Source organism: Equus quagga, chromosome 8, assembly GCF_021613505.1.
Source record: "Equus quagga isolate Etosha38 chromosome 8, UCLA_HA_Equagga_1.0, whole genome shotgun sequence".
In the NCBI taxonomy this organism is placed as follows: domain Eukaryota; kingdom Metazoa; phylum Chordata; class Mammalia; order Perissodactyla; family Equidae; genus Equus; species Equus quagga.
In genome coordinates, this window is record NC_060274.1 from 67,436,568 (window position 1) to 67,451,453 (window position 14,886).

The 14,886-nt window shown below is 37.1% G+C and overlaps 1 pseudogene; it reads left to right on the top strand.

Annotated features, from left to right (window-relative positions):
* Positions 1–6,740, top strand: part of LOC124243314 (60S ribosomal protein L9-like) — a 150,441-nt pseudogene extending 143,701 nt beyond the window's left edge.
* The last annotated feature ends 8,146 nt before the right edge of the window (positions 6,741–14,886 follow it).

Sequence of the window (14,886 nt, forward strand, 5' to 3'; positions counted from 1 at the left end):
ACTATTAGATCCTTTACAGAAAAACGTGCACACTCCAGACCTAGAAGGTTATTGTGAGAATCCAATTGAGTGATGATAGCGGCTTGTATCAGGGTAGGGGGAAAGGAGATAATAAGAAATGTCCAGACACTGCATATATTTTGAAGATAGAAACAAAAGAATGTGCTGATGGAGGAGAGGCATAGGAGAAAAAGAGTAATCATGAATGACTCATTTTGTTATTATTATTTTGGCCTGAGCAATGGGAAGAACGGAGTATTGATTTATTCAATGATTTTAGAAAGATTGTGGGAAGGGCACGTTTGGAGATTTGGAGGTAGAGAACACGAGTTTAGTCTTTGAGATACCTAACACATCCCAATAGATATGCTGGTAGACCATTGCACATCTAAGTCTAGAGTTCAGCAGAGAAGTCTGAGCTGGTGATATAAATTTTGAAGTTTTCAGCATATAAAATTCACGGATAAGATAAGAGAGGAGTGATGATATAGAAGGAAGAAGTTTTAAGCTTAGAACTGAGGCTTGAGGCTTTCCAGTTTTTGGAGGTCCTGTGGGTATTTTGAAACCAGCAAAGCTGAATGAGAAGGAGCAGCTAGTAAAATGGGCAAAGAAAGAAGAGCATATGAAATCCTTGATGCCAAGTGAAGAGAGCATATCAAGGAGACCATCATCAGTCATATTAGGTACTGCTGGTCTTTTAGATAAGATGAAAGTGGAGAATTTATTATTGGCTTTGAACAATGTGGAGATAATGATAACCTTGAGGGATGGTTTGGTGGCATATGGGGTGAAATCCTGATTGGAATGTATTCAATAAAGAATGAGAAGAAAGGAACTGAAGCTTATAAAGGAAATTGTGTAGAAGTTTTCCTCTAAAGGGATGCAAATAAGGTTGCAGAAAGATGTGATATTGAGGATTTTTTCCTATTCTTTTTTTAAGATGGGGGAAATAGGAGGATGCTTGTATGCTCTTGGGATAATCTTGTCAAGAGGGAAAAATAATAATATCCAAGAGAAAGAAAAAGTTCTCTGGAGTGATGTGCTTGAGCAGGTGCACAAGTGGCAGGGATGTCCTTCAACGAAAGCACAGGCTGCTCATTCAAAGTAACAGAAGGGAAGGCAGAGTGTGTAGGCTCAGGCTCAGATACAAATAGATGAGTAGATATGATTGTAACAGCTTGGGGCATTCTCTTCTGATTCCTTCTTTTTTTTTTTTTTTTTTTTTAGCATAGGATGCAAGGTCAATAAGCTGAGGGGAAAAAAATAGAGAAGAGATCTTGGAGGTCTGAAAGGAGTGTAGGAGTAGGGAGTATGCAAACATCCTCTAAGAGAGAAGGTAAGTGAATAGACTAGAGGAACATTGTGGAACTTCTGCATAATACCAGGGATTAAGATTCACAACAAAACATAAATTGTAACGATAATGTAAAATGAAAATATTCTAAATATCCAACAAGAGGATGGTAGTGATATAAATAATGGTTTAGAATTTTAAGTAAATGGACTATTGCAAGCATTAAAATAATTTTCTAATATGTTTAATAATATGGAAACATTCCCTCAAATAACAATTGTGGAAAAAGAAGACTACAACTGTTTATGCTCTAGACTATTATTATCACAATTTGGCAAGTGTTATTGACATTAAGACCCCAAAGTCATGTTACTGGGAAGTGATGCCCTGAATTATACCTCAGCTCTGTCTGATTTTAAACTGATTACCACAAAGCTTAAATTTGCATTTTAAGTACTTGCATCACATGGTTAATTGAAATTTAACCTTTATTTATTTTTATTTCATTTTATGTTTTTTTGCTGAGGAAGATTTTCCCTGAGCTAACATCTGTGCCAATCTTCCTCCATTTTTTGTATGTGGGTTGCTGCAACAGCATGGCTACTGACAAGGAGTGTAGGTCCACGCCAGGAACCAAAGCTGGGCCTCAGAAGCAGAGTGCACTGAACTTAACCACTAGGCCACCAGGCTGGCCCCTAGCCTTTATTTTTTAAAACTCCAAATTTTTTTTTGCTGATAATTTTCTTGAGATCATAATTGTTTATTATATTGTATAATTTCAAGTGTACATTATTATTTATCAGTTTATGAATAAACTCCATTGTGCTCATGACCAGTAGTCTAATTTTCGTCTTTAACTGTACATATGCGGCCCTTTACCCCTTTCGCCCACCCCCAACCCCCTTGCTCTGTGGTAACCACTAGTCGGTTCTCTTTATCCATCTATTTGTTATCTTCCACATATGCGAGAGATCATGCACTATACATCTTTCTCTATCTGGCTTATTTTGCTTAACATCATACCCTCAAGATTCATCCATGTTGTTGCAAATGGGACTATTTTGTCTTTTTTATGGCTAAGTAGCATTCCATTGTATATATATATATATATACCACATCTTCTTTATCTATTCATCTGTAGAAGGGCACTTGGGTTGCTCCCACATCCTGGCTACTGTGAAAAATGCTACAATGAACATAGGGGTGCATAAATCTCTTTGGATCATTGATTTCAAGTTCTTTGGATGAATATCCAGTAGTAGGATAGCTGGATTGTATCATATTTCTATTTTTAATATTTTGATAAATCTCCATACTGTTTTCCATAGTGTCTGAACCAGTTTGCATTCCCACCAGCAGTGCATGAGGGTTCCCTTTTCTCCACAACCTCTCCAACACTTGTTTTTTGTCTCGGTAATAATAGCCATTCTGACTGGTATAAGGTGATATCTCATTGCAGTTTTTTTTTTTTTAAAGATTGGCACCTGTGCTAACAACTGTTGCCAATCTTCCTTTTTTTAATTTTCTGCTTTATCTTCCCAAACCCCGCCCCTGTATACAGTTGTATATCTTAGTTGCAGGTCCTTCTAGTTGTGGGATGTGGGACGCTGCCTCAACGTGGCCTGACGAGCAGTGCCATGTCCATGCCCAGGATCCAAACCCTGGGCTGCCGCAGCGGACCGCTCGAGCTTAACCACTCGGCCACGGAGCCGGCCCCCTCATTGTAGTTTTGATTTGCATTTCCCTAATAATTAGTGATGTTGAACATCGTTTCATGTGTCTGTTGGCTGTCTTTATATCTTCTCTGGAAAAATGTCTGTTCATTTCCTCTGCCCATTTTTTGATCAGGTTGTTTGGTTTTTTTGTTGTTGAGTTGTATGAGTTCTTTACATGTTTTGGAGGCTAACCCCTTGTTGGATATATGATTTTCAAATATTTTCTCCCAGTTCGTGAATGGTCTTTTCATTTTGCTCATGGTTTCCTTTGCTTTGCAGAGGCGTTTTAGTCTGATGTAGTCTCATTTGTTAACTTTTTCTTTCGTTTCCCTTGCCTGAATAGAAGTGGTATTGGAAAGGATGCTGCTAAGACCTATGTTAAATAGTGTGCTGCCTATATTTTCTTCTAGGAATTTTATGGTTTTAGGTCTTACGTTCAAGTCTTGAATCCATTTTGAGTCAATTTTTGTGTATGGTACAAGACAATGGTCTACTTTCATTCTTTTGTGTGTGGTTGTCCAGTTTTCTCAGCATCATTTGTTGAAGAGACTTTCCTTTCTCCATTGTACATTCTTTGCTTTTTTTTTTTTTTGAGGAAGATTAGCCCTCAGCTAACATCTGATGCCAATCCTCCTCTTTTTGCTGAGGAAGACTTGCCTTGAGCTAACATCCGTGCCCATCTTCCTCTACTTTATAAGTCAGATGCCTACCACAGCATGGCTTTCCAAGTGGTGCCATTCCTGCACCCGGGATCCAAACCTGCAAACCCTGGGCAGCCAAAGTGGAACTTGTGCACTTAACCACTGCATCACTGGGCCAGGCCCCATTCTTGGCTTTTTTGTTGAAGATTAACTGTCCATAGATGTGTGGGTTTATTTCTGGGCTTTCAATTCTCTTCCATTGATCTGTATGTCTGTTTTTGTACCAGTATCATGCTGTTTTGATTACTGTAGCTTTGTAGTATATTTTGAAGTCAGGAATTGTGATGGCTCCAGCTTTGTTCGTTTTTCTCAGGATTGCTTTGGCTATTTGCAGTCTTTTTTTCTTCCATATGAATTTTAGGATTCTTTGTTGTATTTCTGTGAAGAATTCATGTTCGGATTCTGACTGGGATTGCATTGAATCTGTAGATTGCTTTAGGTAGTATGGACATTTCAACTATGTTGATTCTTCTGACCCATGAACATGGAATATCTTTCCATTTCTTTTGTCTTCTTCAATTTCTTTCAATAATGTCTTATAGTTTTCAGTATACAGGGCTTTCACCTCTTTGCTTAAAGTTTATTCTCGGATATTTTCTTCTTTTTGTTGTGATTGTAAATTGGATTGTATTCTAGAGTTCTCTTTCTGCTAGTTCATTGTTAACGTAAAGAAATGCAACTGAGTGTTGGCCTGGTAGCATCATGGTTAAATTAGCACACTCCTCTTTGGCAGCCTGGGGTTTGCAGGTTTGAATCCCTGGTGCAGACCTGGCACCACTCGTCAAGCCATGCTGTGGTAGCATCCCACATAAAATAAAGGAAAATTGGCACAGATGTTAACTCAGTGAAAATCTTTCTCATGAAAAACAAAAAAGAGTTGCAACTGATTTTTATAAGTTGATTTGTACCCTGAAACTTTTCTGTAGGTGGTGATTATTTCTAATAGTTTTCTGATGGATTCTTTAGGATTTTCTATATATAGAATTTTGTCAGCTGCAAACAGCAAGAGTTTCACTTCTTCCTTTCCAATTTGGATTCCTTTTATTTCTTTTTCTTGCCAAATTGCTCTGGCCAAAACTTCCAGTACTATGTTTAATAGAAGTGGCAACAGTGGGCACCCTTGTTTTTTTCCTCTTCTCAGAGGGGTGACTTTCAGTTTTTCACTGCTGAGTATGATAAGTTTGTCGTATATGGCCTTTATTATGTTGAGGTTATATTACTTTCCTTCTATACCCATTTTATTGAGACGTTTTATCATAAACGGATGTTAGACACTCTCAAATGCTTTCTCTGAATCTATTGAGATGACCATGTGATTCTTATTCATTGTTTTGTTAATGTGCTGTATCATGTTGATTGATTTGTGGGTGTTGAACCATCCCTGCATCCGCAGGATAAATCCCACTTGATCATGGTGTATGATCCTTTTAATGTATTGCTGTATTCAGTTTGCCAATATTTTATTGAGGATTTTTGCATCAATGTTCATCAGGGTTATTGGCCTGCAGTTTTCCTTGTTTGTGTTCTCCTTGTCTGGTTTTGGTATTAGGATGATGTTGGCCTCATAGAATGAGTTAGGAAGCATTCCATCTTCTTCAACTTTTTGGAATAGTTTGAGAAGTATAGGTATTAAATCTTTGAATATTTGGTAGAATTCTCCAGGGAAATCATCTGAGCGAGGAATTTTTTTTCTTGGGAGTAAACCTCTACATATTTTTAATGTAAAAACTGTTACATAGATAAGTATCTTCCATCTTCTACTTGAATAATTGTTTGAATTGCAATACATAACTTCTCATAAAAACTGATTTCATTTATTTTTAATGTTCCAGGTCATCAGCCTGAACTACTGAGTTTTTGTGAAAGCTATTTTTGTCATTCAACACCTGAACCATATCTTTATCAACACATTCATTAGCCAGCTCTTTGTCATTTGTAGATTTAAGTGTTCCAATGAAGTCTTCATGTAAATGACTAATATCTTTAACATGTGAGTTCATTCTTTGAAAATAGTATATAAAAATGATAGAATTACAGGAATTTCTTTGAACAACGTGAGAGGCTTTGTATAAGTAAATACAGTAAATTTAAGGCATAGATGAATCATGAAACAAAGACCAAATTTAGTGTGGGTCACTCTGTGATGGTTTCTTTAGCAAAAATGGTTTCAGGTTTTAGGTTTTAGCCTCAAAAGACTCTTTAGGTTTTATCCACACATGTGACTTACCTCTCATCTCTAACAGCTGGCACTTAGTTGATCTTATCTAGTCCCATGAGCATAAATACATAATATTTACCTGCAAGCTAACAACTCCCAAATTTATATCTTCTGTCCAGATCTCGTCTCTGAGCATCAGTCACATATATTCAATTGTCTTCCTGACATCTCCTCTAGGGTAATTCAAACATAATACACTCGAAACAGATCATTTGAGCTTTTTGCCACATCTACTGTGAGAATAAAGACCATTCTCAGCATTCAGACTGTCGACATTCCAGAAAATGTTGACATCACTCCGAAGGGATGCTCAGTTATTTTCAAGGACCCCAGAAGAACTCTGAGGAGGGATTTCAATTACATCAATGTAGAATTCAGTCTCCTTGGAATAAGAAGAAGAGGCTCTGCATTGAAAAATGGTGGGGAAATGGAAAGGAACTGGCCACTGTTTGCACTATCTGTAGTCATGTATAGAACATAATCATGGGTGTCATACTGGGCTTCCTATTACAAGATGAAATTTGCTCCACTCCTCCATAAACCTCATTATTTAGGATGGATCTCTGGCTGAAATGAGAAATTTTGTGGTTGAACAATACAGCTGCAGGGTTCGCATGAGGTGAAGCATTGCTTGTTCAGTATCTCAAGTCCAGAAAGATGTATTAGTTCTTGAAAAACATGACACTGAACTTGTATCAAATCCAGCTGTTTTGATTCATCAAATAACAACAGTTAAAAACAAAGATATCAGAAAATTTTGGTATAATATCTGTGTGTCTGAAAAAGGAAAAGTTCAGCAGGCTGATGAATAGCATCTAAGATTTATCTAGCTATGCAAACAAGATGCCAGATGATTCTTAAGACATATTAATGATATTTTAAAGATGCAATAAAAGCCTTCTATGGAAAAAACAACAACAAAAAACAAGTAGATCATCTGATTTCCCTCTATACTCACAAGGTATTTTCTGTTTTTATAGTAGAATCATCACTTGCTCAAGCCAAGAATCATCCTTAATTCCTCTCTTTCTCTTTAAACTATATTTTCTCAGTGAACAAGTTTTCTAGTTCTATCTCCAAAATACATGTCTATTCAATCCATTCTTCTTTGTCTCCGCTGCCCCTCCCTAGCCCAAGCCCCAATCATCTCTAGCCTGTATTACTACAACAGCCTTATAATTAGTCTGTTATCCCCGTTTCTTCCTTCTAATTTCTCAACAAAACGATCTTGAAAGATCATTCAGATCACAACACTTTCCTATTTAAAACTTCTCAATGGCTTTCTGATGTGCTAGAACAAACTTGAAACTCCCTACCCTGATCCACTACATGATTTGGCTTCTATCTGGATTTCTACCCATTATGCTCCCCCGATCTTTTTCTTCAGTTGTACTGTTCTTCTTTGTTTTCTTTGATGACCTGGGGCTTTTCTGGTCGTAGGTCCTTTGTATCAGCTTTACTCAGATCATTTCACATGACTCTTCTTATTCTTTAAATCTTAGGTGAAATGTCACACACTGAGAGAGGTGTTTCCTGAGCATCCTAACTGGAATAGATTCCCCACTTTGAACTTCTGTTTTCTCTTTCAAAACATCTCCTTATTTCTCCTACAGAACCTATGATAGCCTTTGGGTATTTTGTCTATCCATGTGTTTCACTGCTTATTTTGTGTCTTATCAATTTCTCATTGTTTGTCACTGAAACTCCAGTGCCTGTCACATATCAGATTCTTAATGATAAATTGTTGAATGAATGAATGACTATACTATTTTCACTCCTTGCAGAAGCTATAGTTCAGTTTCATTTATAGTTTGTAAATCCTTAGAATCCACGGGCAGTAAGTTGATATTTAGATTACAGGTGATAATTACCTTTTTAACGCTTTCTTATTCCCCACTTTTAGCATGAAAGGACTCTATTTAAGCAATTTCTAGAGCCCTTTGATATATCAAATTTCTAAATCTTTTCTTGTCTTCCTTCTCCCTGAATAATTCCAGTGGATATTTATAGGGAAACCATTTAGCTGGACACCGCAAGCTGTTTCTCATTTTCACTCAGGTTCTTACCTCTGGATGGATGCTTTCCCTATTTAACCACCTTTGAACAATTTCAACATCACACAAATCAAAAAGCAAATTTGCAAAGCAAAAGAGGATTCTTTATCCTCCTTCCACCATTTGCACAGGCTGTCTACATAAATTTGTGGAAGGTAGTAAAGATAAGACAAAAAATGGGTTTGAATCAGGGGGGAAAGGGTTTAATCCGAAAAGCTCATCTCAAGTGACTGAAATCAGAGCATGAGTCAGTGCATTTATTAAGTTGCTGCATAGCCAGCTGAAATAGATCATATTTTTATATCACAAACCATGCCTTTGGCAAATAAACATGACCATAGTCACTCAATTTTAATTTTAGAGATGCCATTTCCAAACTTTCAGTGATCTTTAACACAAATTCCAGAATCCCACGGAAAGACGTAATCGGAAATCATATCACGTCATACCTCAAACTTCTGCAATAGAAGTCATTAAAATTAAATTATATTTGGGGATTTAGTGAATTTGTGCATAAAACATCTACTTGGTTATCCTTTTGTGTCACAGAGAGCATTAACCATGTTTCCTTTCAGCTGTTGCCCTAGAATCTGGTGGACCAAGTGGACAGAGTCGGAGCCCATTGTCGCTAGTCAATATGTTGGCTCATATTACCCCATGTAACACATCCCCAGAATTAGAAAACACGTTTACTCTCACAATCTCATTTGACCTTCTTTTATCCACCAACAAGCACTTAAGGACCTAACGACCTTGCATTAGTCAGAGTTCTCCAGAGAAATAGAACCAATCGTATATAGAGACAGACATCTTGGCTCCAGGAAAGGGAAAAGCAAACTGTAAGCTCAGGAAAGTGAAGATGAAAGTAGCCATTCTCATTGCCAGAGGGGGAGCTGGCTAGGCCAAGACAGAAAATGAAGGATAAAACCAACCTCTTTGTCCCCCTCTTCTCAGTTGCTCAGTCTACAACATCATAATTCCAGCAATAGAAACAGCCACACAATTTTTCAAGAGTTCTAGAACAAGGATGTTTGTTTCTCACTATCCTGGCTACATATTAGAACAAATTCAAGATTCCGATAGAGGGAATGGCAGTGCAACATGCAGCCACCCAGGTGGTATGTAAGGCAGTAGTGTAACTGGTTGAGAAGGGGCAGAGGCAGACACTCAATTTCCCACAGGACTTTCTAGTTTTTCTTTAAGCTTAGAGAAGGAGGCAGCAGATAGCTGGGATGTGGTCTGGCTTGCCATCTCACGCCAATGTCTATCCAGTTGGGTAAAAAAGTCCCAGAGAAGGAGAAGGAAGGGAAGTAGTTATGCCTCTGTGGTATCCATAATGCCATGAGGCTGCAGAGAGGGTACCCAGCTGGGTGTCTGAAGACCACTGAATGCACAATATGGCAGAGAAGCAGCCCTCCTATCCAGACTAGGTAAGAGCATCTTTAGCTTGAGAGATCAGTGAACAGGCCACAGGTTTCAATTTTTATACACATCAGCAGTTGATGCCAGCTGGGCATTAGATATTATTCTGGAGCCCAGGATATTTCACAAGAACCTATATACAAGAAAATTGAAGTCAGAGTAGTGGATAATATCATCTCTGTAGAGTATGTAGTATGAGAGAAGAGAGGCATAGGACAGAGCTCTGAGTTTTGAATCAAAGTTACCAAAAGAAAAGAGTGTTCTGAGTAACAAATAGTCAACTGCATTTACTGCTACTGACTAATGACTAAAAATCTCCATTGGACTTGGAATTTGCAAGTTGTTAATGACCATAATAAAAACAGATTTTGTGAAGAGGAGAAGAATCAAAAACGGAATGGAGTGGCTGTTCAGTAAGTGAGAAAGAGAAGGATGGATGACGAAATAGAGGCAACAGCTATTGTCCCTTCAATAAATTTGACATTGAATGGGAGAGAAATCGGGTAATTCTTGGAGAAGGAAGTGGAGTAAGACAAGGTTGTTTTTTGTTTGTTAAATCATGTATTTGTTTTCAGGGAGAATTCTGAGCATATTTTGTTGTTCTGGGGAAGGAACCAGAACATAGGGAGAGTAGATAATACTCCCCATAAGCTCTGAAGTGAGCAGGAAAACCATCATGGCCTCTATTTTGCAAATAAGAGAAGTGAGATGTTAAATTAATTGGCTTGTTAGGGGCTGGTCCTGTGTAGTGGTTAAGTAAGGTGCTCCCTGCTTTAGTGGCCTGGGGTTCTTGAGTTTGGATCCTGGGGGCAGACCTATGCCACTTGTCAAGACATGCTATGGTGGTGACCCACATACAAAATAGAGGAAGACTGGCACGGATGTTAGCTCAGGGCTAATCTTCTTCAAGGAAAAAAAGAAGGAAGATTAACAATAGACATTAGCTCATAGCAAATCTTTCTCACCAAAAAAATAAATAAATAAAAATAAAAAAGATGAGATAACTAGTGCTAGTGAGTATGTGGAGAAAAGAAAACTCTTGCACACTTTTGGTGGAAATGTTAATTGGTACATCCACTGTGAAAGATAGTACAGAGTTTTCTCAAGAAAAAAAAATTAACTGGCTTGTTGAAAGTCACAGAGAGGGATGATCCACTTGGACAGGAAGCAAGGCCTTTACTTCATGAAGACATTGGTAGATGCTGTGATTGCTTAAATGACCTTTAATATCCCATTCCACATCCATTGAATTCTGATTATCCAGGTGTTTAATAAACACCTGAAGTTCTTGTGACCTTTGCATGTGAGGGAGTCATGGTTGTAACTCCTGATACTGTAATTGCTTGGTGCTGTTTACTTACTCGGAGTACAGAGGGCTGCTGCTTTGTCCTTTCTAATCCTGGGGAAGAGGAAAAGAGGATGCTTAAATGGAGAGAAGAAGATGAAAACAATTCTAGTCTCGGGCAACAGGTAGAGGGAGATGAATGACTTTTCCAGTCCTTAGTGCTGGGTCAACTGAAGAGCAAGATTCTTTACTCTTTTCATGAGATTGAGGGAAGCCACAGTGTGGTTTTTTCTAAATGTAAGGGAATTGGAAGGAAAATGGGGCTGACGTTATTGGCACCAATTTTTAATTATAAGAGCTAATAATAGCTAATATTTATTGAGTCTGGCTAAGTGTCAGGCACATTAAGGTGATAGCAGTTAAACATCTCATTGAGTCCTTATAATTTTCTGAGTAGGATATGTTTGCCCTATATTAGTAATAGAGACTGACTGATTAAAACCCTCACTACCACTTATAAGCTATGTAACTTTTGGTCAGTATCCTTATCTATGAAATTTGAGTGATAATGATGACCCTTGAGTGATAATAATAAACCTATCTTCATAGGGTGTTATGAGGAGCAAATGAGTTCATGTTTATAAACCATTTAGAATCTCACAGTGAGCAATATCTAAGTATTTATAAAATAAAATAAATATCTGAATTTAAAGTACATATTCTTTCCACTCCACCAGCCCAGAACTATGTTTCAGTTTCCTGATTCCCTTTTGGACTAGTAATGTGGTTTCCAAGAGCAAAATAGGCAATCATAATTCTCGTAACACTGTAATTCAAATAAACCATAGATTAAATAGAATTTTGTGGACTAGCTAAGAAACTAATCACCATGCATCATAGTTGAACCTGAAATATATTTTTCTGTAGGAGCAAAAAAGAACATCAAAGAAATATTTCTTGTGGGATGGGTTGGAGATTGCTTGTCAATTAATCACAGGAAATGGAAGAAAGATAATACCTTCCAGTGAGTTATCAGTGAGATGGTTTCTCCATTCCTGTTCACCTGGTTCAGTTTAATTGCTTAAACTGGAAATACACGCAGGAACAACAGCATAAGAGTATCTGAACGTTTGAGAGAGCAGTGAAAATTACCCTTCTGCTTCATGAAATTTCTTACACTCTAGTCTTCACTGAATTTTAGGGACAAGAAGTGGTTACTGAGTAACTGAAATCATTTGAACTTATGTTAGACTATCTTCTTTTTTCCTTTGGACTGCTGACAATGTCTGTTTTCCATAAAATTCAGAGATTCCACTACCTCAGCCAAGCATGAGTGTCTTTTACAATAACGTTTTCCTTACCAGTTGAGTTCTTACATGTGAAAATGCTTTGAAAAATAAAAAGCATTATAAAAGTATTTCTTTTTATTGTGGTGTTATTTTCTATGTTTAAGAACTCTACTGGGCTAAGTGGTACTGAGTTTATTCTGAATTACACTGAAAGTGGGAATTTGCTTGAGAAATTACCTAATCTTGAGAAATGGGATGGTTTTCCTGCATCTGAAATATCTGTTTAAACTGAGGGTAGTATGAAGGTCAAGATAAGACTGAGAGAAGCAATTGGTTAAAAAGATAAGTAGAACTTGAATGAATTAATTATGTTTTTATATTCTAGAAAATCTCTCAAATGCCCAATACACATTCAATAACTCCTAATAGTAATTTATAAATGTCTGATTTGATAGTATAGAGATAAGTAAACATGCATCATTTTTTCACTGACATACTGAATAGAATAATGTCATTAAAAATAAATTCCATAATATATAAACTTTATACATCATTGCCCAAGAATAAGAACACATTAACAACTTTAATAAACTAGTCATATTCATGAATTATTACCAGAAATATGTATATTTTAAATCTCTGCACATATGTGTTCTCTCTGAACAAAATATAGTCAGTTCCTAACAATTTAGTGTGTACATGAGCATACTTGGGGTGAGTTAGGACAATACGTTGTTATCTTCTGTTTATTGCTTCCAGTTTATTTTCCACCCTGCTCTGTCCCCAAAAGCCTAACCGATGTGGGCCACATCAAAGCATTTCCTTACTATCTGGCTTCTGACTGGATTTGGTCAACAGGCTGCACCAACAGGAGATCAGAGGGAGAGAGGAGAGTGATGCAGGGGTGTTTATTCACTTGTGTGTCTCTCTGCCAGCTTGTGAGTAGTTGAATGTGTCCCTTTTGCCTGTAACTCCCCTGAGGAGGCCCTCTCCATATAGCTGTCCTCTTTAGGTTCCAGTAATAGCTTGCTCCCATTGACCTTTTAGACCTAGAGAGTAGTACTTTTTTTCTTGTTATTACTAGCCTCAATGTATTACAGTATCTATTGATAATGTCTTTAAACCTTTGGAACTAATCTCTTTATTAAAATCTCCTCAAATTACCCCATTGGAGTGATCCTTTTGTTTCCTGGCTGACAGTTATAGTGTACGAAATGGATTTCCCACAGTACTGAGTTTTGGGGCAATATCGTGCATGCCAACATCATCTCTTGTGTGCTGTGTTTCAATAGCCTCCTATTGGTCTCCCTGCTTCCACTCTCACTCAGCTAAAGTCTATCTTCAACACAATAACCAGAGTGATCTTGTTAAAATGTAAGAAAGATCAGATCATTTCTCTACTTAAAGCTCTCGGAGGGCTCTAAATCTAAAAGTTCAAGACATTTCTATGGCCTCAGAACCCTAACAATCTTCCCCAGTCCCTTACCTTCCTGCTCTGATTTCTATTAGTAACCCCCTCTCATATTCCACTGCTCTCAATCTTTCATTGTTTCTTGAATACACAAGGCATTATCCCTGCTAAGCATCTTAGCACTTGTTATTCCTGCTGCCAGTAATGTTTTTCCTCTTGGCTCCATCACTCACCAATCAAATTTTAGCTTCTAAATGTGGGCTTTTCTGAATACCCTATTAAATGAACCCCCATCCTGCCTTAGGCTTCCTTACATAGTCTTATTTTTTCCCCCAAAGCTCTTATCACCAACAAACATATTTATTTTGTGCCATGTTTCCCTAAAATTTTTTTAATTACATAAAAATTGGTTTATTTTTGTTTGCCCCTGTACTCTAAATGTCTAGAACAGCACCTGGCACTTAGGAACTTACTACATAGTAATTGAATGAATGAATGGGTACAGATTACTCCCTGGAGTTCAGTCACATTTTATTCAGGTCACTGTGACTTTAGTTGCAGTGTAGTACTAATTAAATTAATTAAATCAATCATCAAAGAAATTATTGAAACTAACAATTCTATGCTGAAAATTTCATTGCTCTCTGATACTTACGTCTTTTTAGTATACACAAATAGGCAAATTCAAGTCTTAACTTACTCTTAAATCAATGGTTGAGAATAATGTAAGTCAAGTGACTCTGTAGCTCTAGACTTTTAAACTAGCTCTACTCGTGAGTTATACTGACTGCAGAGCCTGAGACAAAGTCACTTTAATTTCTCTGTGCTCCACTTTCCTTAGCTGTAAAATTAAGGAGAGGATCAGATGATTCCTAAGGTCCATTCTTCCTCCGAAATTCTGAGAGTTGGTTATCATACAAAATACCTTTTGAATATGTTTATAGATTTTAAAATGTCGTCTAAAATTATAGTGTAACTAGTGCAGTGCTATCACTGGGAAGTGATCTCTACAGGAAGCACATAGAACTTATTATCGTTTGTCTTCCATCTTCTTTGCTCACAATATATCACGAAGTCTCTTTCTGGAGGATAAGAATGGATAAAATAATCAGGAGGCTAATGATCACAGATAACCCACTGGCTGGAACCAAAGTATAATTTTGAGTTGATTGTTCTTTACCAATATATTGAGAATATATTGAAATATGTATGAAATATGTTGTGAGAGATGAAATACGTCAGAATTTCAGATTGCATTGCGATAAATATTTTTGTCTTTTATATTTCTGGAAATGTACTGGGTACCATCTCACAGATTTCCAAATCCAATCAAAGACTTTAAATGGTCTCAAATGAGTACTTTAAGTTGAAGATGAACCTTTTATATTTGTCATATTTTTCACCTTTAGGTTTGAAACTTGACCCATGAAAAATTCATGTAAAATTGAAGGAAGTCTCCAGATGGTTCTCTTTATCTATTTATGGATCGGCAAATAC